The sequence below is a fragment of the Hippopotamus amphibius genome, chromosome 4 (genome assembly GCF_030028045.1).
Source record: "Hippopotamus amphibius kiboko isolate mHipAmp2 chromosome 4, mHipAmp2.hap2, whole genome shotgun sequence".
NCBI classification, from domain to species: Eukaryota; Metazoa; Chordata; class Mammalia; order Artiodactyla; family Hippopotamidae; genus Hippopotamus; species Hippopotamus amphibius.
Genome location: NC_080189.1, coordinates 115,938,550 through 115,951,242, shown reverse-complemented (window position 1 = coordinate 115,951,242; position 12,693 = coordinate 115,938,550). Strand labels below are relative to the sequence as shown.

At 51.4% G+C, this 12,693-nt stretch overlaps 1 long non-coding RNA gene across 1 annotated transcript in view; it reads left to right on the top strand.

The window, feature by feature from the left end:
* LOC130851181 (uncharacterized) overlaps window positions 1-763 on the top strand; it is a 39,949-nt gene extending 39,186 nt beyond the window's left edge. Inside the window, exon 4 of the long non-coding RNA XR_009053136.1 lies at window positions 488-763. This is a non-coding gene — a long non-coding RNA (uncharacterized LOC130851181). The remainder of the gene's footprint in view (window positions 1-487) is intronic.
* Window positions 764-12,693: the final 11,930 nt, after the last annotated feature.

The window sequence follows — 12,693 nt, the reverse complement described above, 5'->3', positions numbered from 1 at the left end:
TAGGCAATAAATTGATAAGTGCACACTGGGTAAAAATTGTGGTATGTATCTGCAAGATAGAATTATATTAGGTAATTAAAAGTTATGTTTTAGAAGACTATTTAATACCCTGAGAAAGTCCTCATGATACACTAAGTGAAAAAGCAGATTACACTAGCAATCAATACAGTGTAATCCTAATTAAAAAAAAAAAAAAGAGTAAGAAAAAGACTGAAGATCTGTGTTTGATAAAAGATTCCTGAATGTCTTTCCCTCCTCCCACTGCCTGTCAACCCCTGCTTCCATCCATCCCCATAATTTGCTGAGAATGAGAAAGTGAGTCGAAGGTTGGGCAGTGACAGTCGCCTTGTGTGTTAGAGAAGGGGTGATTTGAACTCCCTGCCTGTCATCTGCCCCATCTCTTGCCCAGGAGGAGCGGGGGAACGTGCAGGGAAAGTAGTATGTTAAACAGGTTCTCAGCTGCTCTCGCTCTCCTTTTCGCTTTCAGAACTCCCCCCGTGATTTTGGACTGGCTCCTCCTAAGGCCTGAGAACTGGAAAGGACTGGACCCAGCTTCGGGAGAGACTGTGAGAAGAGATGGTTCCCTTTACCCCGCAGACCAGCAAGGACCAGTGGTCTCGGGAAGAAAGGTGGTCTGTGGCTGGCGGTGCTCGGCCAACCATGCTCAGCAGGTTTCTTTGCTCCAGGATTTCTCAGGGTCTCTGTGTGCCCTGGAGGTGTGTTTTGCGGAACACAGCTTGGAGAATGCTGCTATAGAAATATATGAAGGATGTCTACAAACATTTGTAAAGCTTTAAATACCAAACTGCCCTTGATCTCATAGCATCTTTTCTTATATGGCGATTGACTTGTTGCAAATAAAAATGTGTCGTCATAAAAATATCACTGCCTACACATACATACACATGATATGCAAACACACATGTAACGTGTATACATGCACACACTACACATGCCCACATGTGTGTACATACATGTAACAGCATACACAACTCACATAACACGTGTGTGCACATAATATACACACGTACCTACACATGTGTGTGCATATAGACACATGCATATAGACACGTGTGTATACACACATATTCACCCATATATACATGCACACAGGACACATGTACACACATAATACACACACACATGCACACAATATACACAGAAGCATTTAACATACATACCCATGCACATGATACACATTTACAGACACACACGCACACACATGTACATGCATATACCTACACATGCACACTACACAGAATACACACACACACATAATATACACACATGTGCACACACAGTGCACGTGCATATGCGAGTACACACACGTGATGCACCTACATGCACACAGGCGCGCACACGCACACACGCACGTTGACAGAGACCCGAGGCTTCTGTGCCGTGGCGGCAGCAGCTCTCAGCTGTTAAGGATGCGATTGCGGGCGGCTTATTCCGCCTGCGTGCTCCTCTGTGAGCTCCAGCATCTCTACGGTTCGTTGCTCCCTTTGTATTAAGGCAGAAACACCCGTGATGGGCCCTCTATTGTGTTTCACTCCGGCGTTAGTTACAGCCCCAGGGAAGGAGGGCCCGGCACCGCCCATCAAGGTGACTGCACAGAGGGTGTCTCGCTGCTGTCGCATTTCCTGGTGGGGCAGCGGGGCGCAGGTGGCGGCGGGGCAAGGTCCTCTGCCCTGCTAATGGGCTGCGTCCGAGGCGGCAGGGCCTGCTTGCCTTTCCAGGGTCACGCTGGTGTGTCCTCAGCTGGCGGAGCCTGAGCCTCTCTGACAATTATTACTTCACGGCTCGAGGCTGCCGGGCGAGCTCTCTGGACCCGCCAGGAGCGACGGGGGAGCCCCCACCAAACTCGGGGCCGCGAGGCTCGGCGGAGGGTTAAAGGTGCCGGCGCTTTCTGTGGAAAGACATCTCGGCCCGTTCCTGTGCCGCCCCCAACCCCCGGCCTCCCCCCAGTGACCCCTCCCCAGCCCGCAGCGTCCCTCCAGGCTGGAGCAGAGGCCTCGGACGGTGGCACCATCGTGGGGACGGGGCTGTGCCGTGAGAAGGTGACAAGAGAGACAGCCCTGGGCTGCCGGCTGACCATCTTCAGCACAGATGAGCTGAATCTCCTGGGATCTGGTCCCAGAGGAAGTGGAGAGGGCTTCTCTCTCCCTGTAATAAGGACCCCCATGGACCCGGGCTGCGTGCTGCTCTGGGCCTTCCTGGAAGGGGTGATTCATCTGGGAGGAAAGTGGGGGATCCCTGAGAAAGAGGAGGGGTGACGGAGGGCAGCCACCAAGGCCTCCCACCTCTGTGTTTCCTGGAAGAAGGTCACAAGACGGCAGGGACCAGCCTGGGTCCAGGGAGCAGCTCCTCAGGCAGAAGCTGGTGGACCTTCAGCTTCTGACTCCCAAGCTCAAAAGTACCATCGACATGTAGCTCTAACTTGTGCCTCCTCCTGCCTCGCTCGTGTGTTGCCCTGCTTCCTGGCAGTACTGAGAGCTGCCCTCTGTTTACATGGATGAATCTAGAATGAAGGTGACCAATCAAAACAATGGCTAATACTTTTGGAAGGCTCACCGCGTGCAGGAAAGAAGCACTTGCAACAGATTACTTCATCTAAAGCCATCTTTCAACACGTATTAGAATACCTCCTGTGTGCCGGCAATGTTCTAGGTACTGCAGTGCAGGTGTGAACCAAAGAGACAAAATCCAGTGGGTGAACAAGGTGTGGTCTGTACACAGGCTGGAACAGTGTTCCACCTTCGAGGAAGGGAATTCCTCCACATGCTACAACATAGACGAACCTTGAGGACGTTGTGAAGGAAGGAAGCCAGACACAAAAGGACAAACACTGCAGGATTCCACTTACAGAGGTACCTGCAATGGTCGAGGGCGTGGGGGTAGGAAGCAGAATGCTGGCTGCCAGGGGCTGGTGGGAGGGGGAGGATGGGGAGCTGTTGTTTAACAGTCTTGACCTGAAACAAATAGATGACTGGGTATTTCTCCAGCAAAGAGGGTTTATTCAGGATCCGCAGAGAATTGCTCTTCAGAGTCTGTGGCAATGGTGAGCACACACACGTCCCCACCCGGTGAGGGAAGGAGAACCCTTTTACAGGGGGGGTCACCTGGGGGTTTAGGAATGTGGATGCACAACCCCTCTTCCCTGAGTTTAAAAAAAAAGCAAAAAACTCAGGTAATTCTCTTGGGCAGCTAGCACTGAGAATCATTGATTCACAACCTTGACTGCACTTTTAATCAACCGGGGAGCTTAAAAAAGTACTGATGTCTGGGTCCCATCCCAAGGTTCGGATGTTGTTGTGTGAGTGCCCTTGGGCTACGGGGCTTCTGAAAGCTTCCAGGGTGGTCCGCTTCGCAGCCTTGACTGTGAGCTAGACTGGCAGCTCTGAGTCTGGCACCATCAACAAGGCCCAGAGCCCCCATGAAGCACAGTGCCTGGGACCCAAGATACTTTCAGGGGCCCACGGCATTGAGTTTTCATTTCTTTAAAAATCAGAAGCAAAAAAATGAACTGTTAGGTTGAAAAAAATGTCATGTATACTGTTAATATACTCATCTTTGTGCCAACATAGCCATAAAATGGAATTTTTAAGATTTTTTCTTTTGTGTGTGGAGGAAGAGCCCATGAAGGTCATGGTGCTGCCCCGTTGTCTGCTTTGCTCTTGGCGGCCCCAGGGCCCCACCCGGAGCTTTGAACCTCGTGGACGCTGAATGAATGAGGAAAGAGACTCAAAGGATTAAACAGCTATAAGGAAAATGAGATGCATTACGAGGGGGATGGATGCTCGCAGGACATTCCATGGAACTCATCCCACCAGCAGAGCTTGAAAGATGTGGAGAGATCAGGCCGGAAAAAAAAAAAATAAGGGAATTGAGATTGAGGAGAAAGCTGCCTGAGGATAATGCAAAGGGCAGCTGTCAGGACCAGGGGCGTCTCTCTGTCTCCCTGTCTCTGTAAGTCTCTCTCTGTCTGCCTCTGCTTCTCAGTCTCTGTCTCTCTCTCTCAACAAGAGCTACAAGCCTTACTCAATTTGAAGCAGAAGAATTTAAGGTGGGTGTTTGGGGAAACTTCTAGAATCTACAAATTATCCGACATGCGAAAGGATTATTTGCAAGCAAAGCAGCGACCAGGGTGAGGCAGGCGAGGCTCACCCAAGCTGCCGTCCTGGGGCTTCTGCCCCGTGAGCTTGGCACCCGGATGTCTCACTGCCTCATCCCAGTCACTGCCCTGCCCTTCTCCCGGGAGTCAGTGTGGCCTGTCCTGGGCCGACGATGTTTGAGGTGGCAGGTGGCTCTTTCTGGGACTCTCCGAGCCTGCTCCAGGCTGGAAGCAGGGAACGGGTGTGATCATTTGTGAGGCCCGTTCCCCAGGATGAGGGCAGCGTTCTCAAGAAAATAGAAAAGGGACCCGGCCTTTGGCTCATCTAAAAACAGTTGAAATAAAGAAGCAGGCTGGCAATAAAGAGTTTCCTGGGACCCCAGCGGGAGTGCCCCACGCTGGCTATTCTGAGCTCTGATTTCCAGCTCCCAGCGGGGGTGGGGGAGCTCTAAGAGTCTGCGGTCAGAGCCTCCAGGAGGCCTGGCCCAGGGGCACCTGCCTCTTTAAGGGGGCTCGGGTGCCGGATCAAGAAGCCCATCCGTGCAGGGCGAGCCGTGGGAGGAGGGCCTGCGCACTGCCCTGTTCCAGAAAGATGCACAAGAGCACGGTCTATTTATATGTTAGGAGTGGAGAGCGACTCACGGGGGTTTTTTGGTAAAGGTTTGTGCACCAGCGTCCATCTCAATCAGGCCGACCCCGCGGGGGGTGGGCAGAGGGTGAGCCAGGGCAGAGCTCCCTGGAAGGAATGTCCTGCGGGCCTGAGGTGGGGTGGGTGTCATCTCGCCCCTAATGCTGCTGCTGTGACAGGCTGCGCTCAAGCCTCTGCTGGAGCTCAGCCTGGAGCTTTCTGCCGAGCTGTGAAACATGGTGGCTACTGGGTTGCATCCCTTGCTGGGAGCGCCCTTGCTGCTCTCAACCCCCACGAGCCCTGGAGGCCAGTTGAGAGCAGGGCAGGGCCGAGCATCCCCTGGTCCTGAAGAGCCTCTCCCCCAGCGCGGCTGCCTTTCACCCGTGAGCACCTGCAGGCCTGGACCCACCACCACCGGGATGTCCCCAAGCGCACCTCCCCTTTTCAGGGGCAGTGACCCCACACCCTTAACACCCCGTTAAACAACCCGAGGTTCCATTTTCACTCCCCTGTGGAAAGAGTGCAGCCCCTCCCTGCTCAGTCCAAAGGCCGCTTGCGTCTGGAATAATTGGGGGTTGTCTCACTTCCGCTCCAGCGACGGCCACTTGCCAGCCTGTTCTCTGATGCCCCTGGACACAGAGCTGCCAGCCTGGGGACACGCCAAGCCTCCCGGGAACCTCTTCACTGGCCATCTTCTTGGAGTGCTGGCGCCAGCCACTCCCTTTATCCCAGGGCTCCCCCTGCCCCTCTAGCCATCCGGGGATGTTCCAGTTATATTGCTTAAATCACTGGTGCTTTTTTATGCTGAGCTTTGAACCCTGCTTTGGCTAAACCCCTTTAATCTGGGCAACACCTTTTGAGGGAAGGGGCATTTCCTTTAAACCCCAAAGACCCAAGACCGCCCACTCAGGGCTTCTGCACCTACCCCGGAGCTCCATTTCGTCTTGCACCTGGGACCCAGTTTCTTCTTTCTTTCTTCACAGTAGTGACTCCATCCTGGGACGGACGCTGGGGTCCTGGAAGGGCCGGTAGGTGGACACCATGTGTCACTGCTGCCTCTCCCGGCTTTGCGATGCCTCGGCTCAGTTGGCTAGGTCGCTGGGTGGGGTCATCCTGTCTTGGGGACCAGAGGCCGTCTTGCTAAGTGTTCTTGCTCATTGCTTCTCCGGGGGATGATTCTTCCTTGGGAAAGTTCTGCGCTGAGTTCATCTTTGGTTTCCGATCCAGCTGCAAGATCTGGACAGGGAAGCTTTCTCTAGTCATTTACAGCTCTACTCCTTGCTCCAGATGGGGTCATATCCGGTTTGGAAAAGTGAGACCCCCAAGGAGACCATCACTGGGCCTCTGTTAAAATCAGGGTCCTTGCATATTCCAGGGGACATCTGAGGGCGGGGCAGAGCCTCAGGGACTCCCAGGTGATTCTGAATCAGAGAGGGCAGCAGGGAGCCTGGCTTCCTGCAGGGTGTTGGTCACATGCACACGTACACACATGCGTGTATGCATGTACACACGTGCACATACATGCATGTGCACATACAAGCGTGTGCTCACACACACGCATGCACAGCCATGTTTGCATGCACAAGCACACGCGCAGTCCCGCACTAGAGGGGGCGCCCAGGGGTCTGTGTGCACACCAGTCCAGCTTCAGAGAGAGCTGTTCTGGAGGTGTATTCCGTCCTAGCACGTAAGTGGCAGGTGAAAATGGCTACGGAAGCATATAGCACCCCCACGCCCACCCCGCCACCTGCTTTTGTGGGCAGGCAGGCAGGCTTTCGTGGGATGAGAAGAGTATGAGGTGTGAAGGGTTTGGGGAAACAGACAGACCTGAGCTGGGTCTTCACAGATAGTTAGGATTTGAATAAGCAGAAGTGCGTGGGGCATTCATGACAGAGGCGGGTGGTGTAAGTAAAGGATGGTGTGGGAGTTAGTAGCTCGGGTGAGAGCAGGCTGGTGGGACCAGAGTGGAGGTGGGTGGAGAGAACAGGCATTGTGGGTCAGAGGAAAGGGGGCTTGAAAGTTTGCACAATGGGAGGGGCACTAGGAACCACTGATGTTTTGGAAAAGAACAAGAAGAAAAGGAATGGATGTTGACATGCATTTACTATTCACCAGATTCTAAACCAGGCACTTTACATTTATTTAGTCTTTACCATAATCCTGTATGGTAAGATATTATTATTCTTATTTCTACAAACGAGGCAGTTGAGGCTCAGAAGATGATGTAACCAACTAGAACCGTGCATCTTATAATTGATGTGGCCAACTTTCAAAGCCAGTTCCCCCGAGTTCCAAAGATCCTGTTTGTTTCTTGTATCACACTGTCTCCCAAGAAGAGAAACAGAGCTAAAATTAATTTTTGGAAAGATTAATCTAGCTGCAGTGAAGACACAGACAGATTGGAGGCGGGGGTCAGGGGACCTGCTATTGAAATAAACAAGAGTGAGATGAATGTACAAGATGAGCCTGGGCCATCTTGTCACCCAGAATGCAAGGAAACTGTCAGAGTGGATGCAGGACCCAAAGTCCTACTGGCCAAAGACGAGACAATTCAGACATCAGTTGTGGTGATGACTGCAAGGGCTTGGCTGCAATGGATTAAAATACATCAGATATGTTGAAATCCAATCCTTTATAACGATGCTAAAAATCAAACCCCCCTTGGTTACTTTTGGAGAAGGTTAGGGAAGCAATTCAATCTTTGGGAAACTGGTGTAAGAAGGGAAGAATCAAGCATCTGTTCTGTTTTCCCCCCATGAAGTTTCTCTTTTTTCTAGCCAGTGAACGGAGTTGTGGAATCAGAGCATCACCACGTGGCCACCTCTAAGGAATGAGTGGACGTGGCATCAGTGTCTGTTACCATCACAGAGAGAACTGACCAGACTCTGTGTACCTGCTGATGGAAGGGGCGCCACTGCCTTTGAAGTTTTTGCTGAACACAATCACAAAGTCTCTAGATCTAAATATCTATTTACAGAAAAGTCAAGGGACAGAGGAACATAGCAAAAGACATCTTGGGGATGCAGCCTGAAAAATCCTGACTGTGGGGTCGCTGACTGGTTATTGGATAATATTCAGAAACCAGTATCATTTTTTAAAGGAACGAGAGTGGTCTTGCAGATGTGGGTGAAGAAAACTTGGATCTGTTTGAGATACTTTCTGTAATAATTACGGATGAGATGATATGCTGTCTGGGGCAGAGGGTGGGGACATGGAGTGGGATTATGCATGAAATGCGACAGGCTGTGAGGTGAAAATTGTTGCATTTAGGTGACAGAGGTGCATTACTTTATCTTCTCCACTTTTGTATGTGTTTAAAAATGTGCTTCAAGTAGGGTGGTAATGGTGCAGTGAAGGTGTAAAAGCAGTGCAGGAACGAGGCATTTTTAGAAGGGAAAGATGAGAGGATCTGAGCTGGATCGGGGCAGGAAGGAGCAGGAGATGCACGGGGGAGGCTCAGCCCCTGACACCCTATCTGCGTGCAGCCAGGAAAGTGGCCTGGCGTGACCTGGGCTCCTGGAGCCAGGCCCTGACGGCAGACAAGCTCCTCTGCCTTGGGGAGCTGAGGAGTGTTTCCAGCCCAGTTGGGAGGACCGTCTGCCAATTCTGTCTTTCTTTTTTTTTTTAACTTTTTATTTTATGTTGAAGTACAGTTGGTTAGCAATGTTGTGTTAGTTTCAGGTATACAGTAAGTGATTCAGTTATACATATACATGTATCTATTCTTTTTCAGATTCTTTTCCCATTTAGGTTGTTACATAATCATGAGCAGAGTTCCCTGTGCTATACAGTAGGTCCTTGTTGGTTTTCCATTTTAAATATAAGAGGGTGAGTCAAAAATTATCCTCACTCTGGCTTAGAATTTATTTTAACTTTTGGAAAAGACAAGTACATCATTTTTTGATGTAATCTCCTTGCTTTTCAATACGCTTTGTCCATCTGTACACAAGCTTTCATATTCCCTCATTAAAAAATGTTTTAGGCTGAGATGCAAGCCACGAATGCACTGCTGTCTTCACTTCTCCATCAGACGTGACTCTTCATCCTTGTTGGGCTGCTTTCACCAAACAGGTGAAAGTCCGATGGAGCGAGATCAGAACTATAGGGAGGATGCTTTAACACCTTAAAACAAAGTTTTTGCAGAGCGTCGACAGTGTGGGCAGAAGTGTGTGGACGTGCACACCCTCAGACCACAAAAACCGAATCACTGCACGCTGCTCTTCTTTTGTGCAAATCACAAGTGGAGCATCCATTTTTGCTCGCGCTGCAGTTACAAATGAACGGATGTAACACGTTCACACCTGCACAGCAGTGACTGAGGAGACAGTAGCCTTGAATGGAAAGTTCTGATAAGACGGTGTGGGCAACAGAAGTCTTAATATAACAGGAGTGTAGATAATTTGATAATTTTTGACTCACCCTCATAGCAGTGTGTACATGTCAATCCCAAACTCCCAATCTATCCCCCCCACCCCCAGTTCTTAATGAGCTGCTCAGTGTTCCCAGCTCTGAGGTCACGTCCTCTGTGAAGTCTCCCCGATCCCCCGGGGTAGAATCAGTCATGCCCTCCTCGGGCTCCCCTGCTCCTCAACACTGATGGGCATCTGACTTGCATCTCATGGGCTGTGTTCAGTCTGTTGTCCTCACTCCCCCTGTCCCCCTGGGGCAGAGCCCTCCACAGGGGAGGCATTCAAAACCTGCGTATTGCTTATGAAATGGACTGCCTGCTCGCTCCCTGGCAGGTGAGGACACAGAACGTGTGGGAGTGGGTAGGGGGCACGGATCAGGAAGAGGAGGGCCTTAGTTGAGTTTCCCCTGGGTGACTACCCCCTTTCCCCCTGCCTGGCAGGTTGTAAGAATCTGCTAGATGTGGCCCAGGAGGAGAGATCGCTGAGTCACAGGGGCCTCCTGAACCCCGGTTGTAGTCCTTCTGGTTGCCATGGTGATAACTCACTCTTGCTCCCCCATCGTATGACGTACCTGAGCTGGCCAAGCCTTTGGGTTGTGAAACTTTGGTGAGCCCCATCCCTTTCCTCTTCTGCAGTTGTCTGGGACACTCAAATGGCAGGCTCTCGGGGTTCTTGGCAATCTCTTTGCAGGCAATCCCTATCCATCATGATGGGAAGCTGAGAGGGGACTCAGGTGGGTGCATTGCCTGGGGTCTGCAACTGGCCACAAAGCTTCCTCCCAGCCAAGATTGACAGCAAGAAGCACAGATCAGGGACTGAAGTGGAATTTGGTTGAGGAATCCCAGTTCTCTTTCCTGACGTCACTCGCCTGTGGGAGATGATTCCCAGCCTGGCGGGCTAGGAAGGCCTTGGAGCGGTGGATCTCTTTGTTTCCATTCAATTTAATGGGAGTGATTTTAACAGAACCAGGGAGAAACCATTCACCTTCTGTGCGCCAGACACTTGACAACACATTTTCTTTGCGGTAATAAACCAATCTACTGTCGTCCTTTGAGGAGCTCTATTTGGTGCCCACACAATTAGGGGGCTGCTCTTGGCTTTCTTGTGCCTGGAACCCCCAACTCCAAGTCCTTTTCCTTATTAGTTATCACTTTCTTAAGGTCAGCTGATTTCTAAGCAAGTGAATGCAATTGGAGGCCAGCTAGGGCTCAGGGTCAGACTGCAGGGTGGTAAAGAGTGCTCCCTTTTCTCCTGGCCCCTGGCATGGCCCTTGGTACCAGTGGAGTCCTGGTCCAGGAAATGCTCCGAGCCCAGAATGCTTCCTGTTTTCCAACATCTGCAGACATGTGGGGACAGCGCTACACACACATGGCTGAATGCTAGGAGCATCTCGGTCAACTTCCATATTTCCAGTTGTCCAAGTCGCTGTCAAGTTCTTCCCTGGAGAGCGCGTCCTTATCCAGACCCCAAGATTCAAACAGCACAAAACACAAACCAGGCAGCTCCTAGCAGACTTCACCCTTCCTGGCATGCAGCCCCCACAGCTTCTGAAGACCTCTTCTGGCTCCAGGGATCTCCCATGCCTCCTGCCTACCGGTGAGATTAGCCATGGAACCTTCTGGAATGATAAATTCAGGAATGCTGGACGTCGTCATCAGGATGCATGGATGAACGTCTGTCCTGCTTACAACCACCCTGCCTGGTGAATCCATTCTTCGTGCTCCAGATCGCCCATGGTAAGAAGTTCTTCCAAAACACTAAAAACTTTGTGGCTATACGCAGAGACCGTTTCCTCCCCGTTTCTCCTTCATTAAGTCGTAGAGGGGCTGGTTTCTGTCCACTTGCTCACGGGCCATTGGCGGGAGGAGCTATTCCATTATCTGAGCTCTAATGAGCCCAGTAACTGGAGAAGATGGGCCTGTGGGAGAGATTTGATTTGAAACTCGATGGCCCAGTTACTCCAGGGGGCTTTACTCCCAAGCCCGGGGCCCCTCAGAGTGGGGTGTCCTGTCGCAGGTAGACCCGGTATCTGCAGGGGTGTGGAGGGGGGCCCAGGCAGGGACAGAGGAGGAGAGACCCAGCTCAGTGGAGGTCTGCCTGTTGTTTTCACTCATAACAAGGGCCCTTGCAATTATCTGGGCCCAGACAACAGTTCTTGCACGCTTTGTGGTTTGCAGCGTTAGGGGCTTAATCACACTCCTCCAGCTTTTATAGTTAATTCAAAATGTTCTGGAGAAAAAATTTGGCTTGTCTGTGGGCAGCTCGATGGCCTACTTCCAGGGGGTAATGGGATGGTTCCTGTCTGCTAGTCTAGATACCAAACCACCAAGGGGCACAGGTGGCAATTTGAGGACAAATCTTATTTAAAAAAAAAGAACAGGCCTGTTGTACGTCTGTCACCAAGTGCGTTGGGTATTCACTCCTCAGCTCATTCTTTATTAATTTATCTGTTCTGTCTACATCCATGATCTGCAAAGAGTGTCCCTCTACTGCGTGTTTCCCCAGCACACAGCCCGTCGCTGCAGTGCTTAGATTATAGGCTCTGATTCCTCCCATTGCTCTTTGGTTCCTGCTTCATTTGCGTTGAGATGAAAGAATTGTCCCTTCTCTTTCCCAAGGCCATTTCCACCTGCCTCCTCAGGAGCTGATGTTTCTCCTCTGCTGGCTCTTTTCCGACATCGTTCAAGTGCCTTCAAACCTTTTCCCTCCGAAAAAGTTCCTTTAGGACCCCTGACCTCCCAGCTGTGACTCCTTCCCTCTCTTCAGCTCCCCAGTGCATATATTCCAGGGCTGTCCCCCCACCTCCCCCTCCCATGAACCTTTGTCTTTCAGCCCTCCACGGCCCTGAAACTGCCCTCACCCAGGGCACCGCTGGCCTCCAGATAAATACATCCAACAGCCACTCCCCATCCTCCGTGCGGCCCTCCAACCCCTCCTGCTGGGGGCGCTCCGGTACCCTGGCTCCGGTGACCACGTGTTCTCGTGGTTTCCTGGCTCCTTTCTGGTTGCTCCTTACTGCCTTCTCTTCATGCTCAAGTGTCCACATCTGCCTCCATCCGGTTTATATTCACACCCCAACCACTCCCCAGGCCTGGGGTCTCCTCCAGTCTGAGCCACCCCTCTGTCTTTATAGTACGTCCCGCTTTTCCTCCAATCTGGCTTGAGATGGTTTCCCTTACGGTAACCAAAGGCACCTGGAAATCATTCCTTCTCTCTTCACCTTTCTTTTCTCTCTCCTGCCCGCCTCTCTCTTCCTCTTCTCTTGCGTCTCTCTTTTTCTTCTCTTCCTTTCTGGTCATTGAGCCTAAACGGAGGGGCAGTGTTGGGAACAGAAATCTCCAGGCTGCAGCAATCTCGGTCCTTCTCTCGATGGAGGCCCTGGGGTTCAGTTCCTCCCGGGTTTAGCCATCAGGTGAGAGGCCTCCAGGCTCCCATAAAGCACGTTCTCAAGTGTACATCTGTTTCTTCTACCTAATAAACATAGTTTTCTCTTGTGTTCTCCAGGTCAAAACCACTATCCTAGCGATGGAAATAAGCACTTT